Genomic DNA, 4,754 nt, shown 5'->3' on the forward strand with positions numbered 1-4,754 from the left:
TATTTTGGAAATGTTGAGTCGGATTAGTCTAGAATCGATTAATTTTATGGAAGAAAATCTTTCAAACAGCCGTAGTCCGTAAACTTGACACGTGTTGGGTTGTGATTGGAAGGATTCGTAAGAAATCGGATTCCTAAAGAATGGAACGTATCTATATCTTATAGGGGGTTCGACTGTAATAAAGACAGGCGTCTAGCCCAAAGATTTCCAAACTTTTTCGATCCACCGCCCCCTTTGTTCCATAAAGTTATACCCAACTTTCCAACCGTAACCCCGAACGCCCCAAACTCATTTTACCTTGTGTCAGATAGGCTTAAAAATTTTCTTAGAAATACTTTTCTTTAAACCTTACACTTTGTGTCCTTACCATACATTGTTCTCAACATCTGGAAACCATTAAAACGCAATGTTTCTTTCTCCCACTTAACAGAGGAAAGGAAAAAGCTGTCAGTAACCCCAACGTTTGCTTATGATAACCATTCGGTACTCTAACTCCAGTATCCCCTGCAGCCCACTTGCTTCTTTTCGCCCCCGAGATTTACTCAGCTCTTATAGGGGACAGTAGCGTCCACTTTGGGAACCATTAATATAATCCCTGAGCGAGCATTAGTTCTGAATTATGAATAGCGCCAATGGCTAGACTCAATTTGTGGTATTTATTGTAAATAGTTACAAATTACAAATGCTGTATTCGTAATTTCTATTAGTTAAAAATGAAAATAAGTTAAATTTTTAATTAATTATAAATGAATGATTTGTTTATACGCAAAGTCAGCTTTTTCGCCCGATCCGATAAGTAAAATTGCCCGTTTATCATTGTTTATCGTATTGTCAATGTCGTCGAACTTGTCATACGTTAAATAAATGCAGTGGCGTACCGTGGGTGTCAGCCGCCCGGGGCGGAGAAAAATTTCGTTCCCCTTTTTTAGGTATTTCAATTTAAAAGACTAAAATTCAATTTTGTCACATGACAAGCAATGAAAAATTCGGTGGTAGTGTAGCGATCTGTTTAAAATAGTTCTATTGGATATTAGTGGTGTATATGAACGCGAATGAATCGTACAAGCAAAAAAAAAAGGTAAACAGGTTACGCAGGAACTCCTCGGATAAAAAAGTTACTAATTCACCCGGTGAGTCGCGCGGATTCCCGGACTGTCCGGACAATAGCACTATCGTTGGCGCGATGCAAGTATAGGTTAGGATGTTTCAAAATTTTACAAGATATTATTATTATTTATTGTGAAATTTTGCCGCCTCCTAAAAAGTGCCGCCCGGGGTGGACCGGCTCTCCGTTCCCCCTACTGTACGCCACTAAATAAATGGAATGTATTGAGTTAGGAATAGAAAATACTGGTACTTATGCCAGTGTTTTCTATTCCTCACTCATTACATTCAACAGAAAACACTGGAGGGAGTGTAAAAGAAAGTAAACATGTTATCTCTCTGTCTTAAGACATATTTTGTATTAGACGGCGTTATGTTGGCAAGTTTCACATTTTTTTGGTCATAAGACACCGTCACTGTCTTATTTGGTCTGATATGTCTCTGCATAGCACAGTGTCCCCTCTAATTCGGCTTTTCTTCGTGTTACATATAACTGTATACTTCTGGCGTCATTAGATTCATTTATTTGCTTCGTTTTCTGACAGGTACAGTGTTTTCTGTTTATAATTGTAAGTTATGAATGCTTTGTTCGAAATTACAGTAGACCCCCTATAACACGGTAGATGCGTTCCGTTTTATATGAATTCCGTATTTAACGAGTCACTTAAATACATAAGCCAATCACAGCCCGGCACGTGTGCAGTTTAGGGACTATGGCTGTTTGAAAGGTTTTCTTCCATAAAATCGTTTCTAGACTAATTTGACTCAACATTTCTAAAACACGTATAATTTTTTGGGAATAATCCATATAAACTATGCTATAAACAAAAAAATGTAGGAATACTTACAGCAACGGTTCCCAACCTTTTTCGGGTGGCGACCCCTTTTTATAAAAGCCAAGTGACCCGCGATCCCGATACTATTGAAAAAGACATTTTTAATAAGGTAATTAAAAAAAAAACAACGAAATTAGTTTTTAGTATAATTTTATTTTAAATTATGTCTAATAATTTAATGCGATTGTTGAAATTGTATGTTATTAACCAGCCTTAAAATTCGCGGGTGAGTTTTTGTTAACGCCAACCTCATGTCATTCTCAACATTTAATTTATTCCTCTCAAACTCTCAACACATGATTCAACCAACTGTGACGGAATAGCGTACCTATATTACACTTATTTTAATTTTTAAAAAATACAGTCGACCACCCCTATAACACGGTAGATACGTTCCGTTTTTTATGAAATTGATGTTTTAGGAGACCTTGCCAATCACAGCCCGACACGTGTGAAGTTTACTGACTACGGGTGTTTGAAAGGTTTTCTTCCATAAAATTAGTCGATTCCTAGACTAAGCCGACTCAACATTTTCAAAATACGTATATTTTTTGGGAATAATCCGTATAAACTATGCTATAAACAAAAAAATGTAGAATTACTTACCGAGTGTGCACCGTTCGACGTCGCCATTGCTTAAGCTTGTTTTCGTCGCGGAGCAGCGCACCAAACGGCGGCCGCGTTTTCTGATAAATTATTTTTCTGCGAAAACTTCGTTGAACTTTGGAGACATCATTAATATAAATAATTTTTATGGCCGTTGAATAAGAAATGTTTCTTTCACAAGAAATGTATAAAATTAGTGCTGTATTAGACTTACGGTACCTAATTTACATACTGTACAGACGATAGTAAACTCAACTTACTCGCCTAAACTCTCTGTAGCGTGGCGCTGGATGGCGGAAAGTATATATATAATTATAATAAAGCTACAATAAATTAAGTTAATATATAATTATATATACAGTACCTAATTTATATATAATTTATATATAATACTGTACAGACAATAGTAAACTCAATTTACCCGCCTAAACTCTCTAAAGCGTGGCGCTGGACAGCGAAAAGTAGTTCGGCTGCTCGATGCCGTTTTACCGTATTATACGAGTTTTTTTACCTTGTTTGTACGGATACCGTCACAATTTTTTCGCCGTCATATAGGAATCCGAACTATAGGAACCCGTGTTATAGGGGGGTCGACTGTATATGAAATTATTCAAAGTTCAAGACACCATTAAAAATAAAAATTGCATTTTAATGAACATTTTTTTTAGTTAACTGTATAAGTTGGCGACCCTACAGAAAGCCCGTCGCCACCCCCTTCTGGGTCGCGACCCATAGGTTGGGAACCCGTGACTTACAGAGTGTGCACGGTTCGATAACTCCATGTTTAAACTTATTTTTGTCGCGGAGCGGCGCATCGAACGGCGGGCATGTGTTTCCTGATAAGTTATTTTTCTGCGAAAAATTGCTGAACTTTGAAGACGTCATTAATATAAATAAAATTTTTATGGCCGTTAATTAAATAAATAATAAATGGTTTTTTAGTAGGTCCACTGCTCGTTTAAACTAAACGGTTTGTGCAATATCCACTATTGGTCTAGATTTAACTAATCCTGTCGCGAAACGAGTCGGCGATGACGTTTTACCGTATTATACTAGTCTCTTTTAGCGTGCTTATACGAACACACGCTCAATTTTTTCGCCGTGTTATACGAATCCGTGTTATAAGGGTCTACTGTATTAGTTAAAAGTAAAAATAAATTAAATTTATGGTTAGAAAATTAATACTGTAGTATCATGAGATGGAAATAGGAATAACAGAAAACATAGGGTGACTTAAAATTTGATATACTCCCATTGAGAAAAGTGCCATTATTAGTAATTGTAGTAACTGAACGTTCTGTAACATGCATAAGTATATAGCCTAAAAAACATTATTGTTTGCGTTAATTATAAATTCATTACTCATAGTACTGTACATATGGAACTATATTGTCTGGATAACATTATTTTGAAAAGTTTTCTCTGTTATATCTTTTCTTATAAAATCTTTTCTCTGTTATAGAGAAAAGATGGAGTTCAAAACTAAAATCGCCTCTCAAACGCAGCTAATTAAAGGAGGAGGGAAAGTAATGTTTGCTAGGAAAAACTACTCGGCATCTTTTTACTTGATCAGTGCAACTGTAAAATTCAGTACATATTTGAAATCAGAACACGATTTAGAAAATCACTGGTCACTTTAGTTGTTTTAGTAATTCTAAATTCTATAGTTCATTAAAAAGTGTTTTAGTACTACTACTTGTCTAAAAAATAACAAACGTTTATAAATTGCATATAATCCATAAAACGGCCAAAATTTATGTGCATATAATCCATAAAACGGCCAAAATTTATGTGCATATAATCCATAAAACGGCCAAAATTTATGTGCATATAAGTTTTTAGCTTTTGACTACGTACACACTAGGCGTTTTTAAACGCGCGTTTAAAAACGCCTAGTGTGTACGCAGCTTTTATGTTAGGCTTTCCTAAACGATTAAAGTACTTGTATATATTAAGTCCTTATTGTCCTATAATTATTTCACTTTAATAAATTCAAACAAAGTATTTATAATTTATAATTATAAACAAAAAACACAAGTACTTGTACCGATATATTACAGATCGTACTGTTTAATTAATTTAATTAAATTTCTTCTATGACACTATTGTAAACCACACTCGCTACAATCCATTTTGTTTAAGATATAACCAGTTCAACAAAGTTGCCAGTACGATAAATGATAAAAGTGGTTTTTCGATCTTCGCATC

Source organism: Centruroides sculpturatus, unplaced genomic scaffold (genome assembly GCF_000671375.1).
Source record: "Centruroides sculpturatus isolate CEXI.00-Female unplaced genomic scaffold, Cexi_2.0 scaffold96, whole genome shotgun sequence".
Taxonomy (NCBI): Eukaryota; Metazoa; Arthropoda; class Arachnida; order Scorpiones; family Buthidae; genus Centruroides; species Centruroides sculpturatus.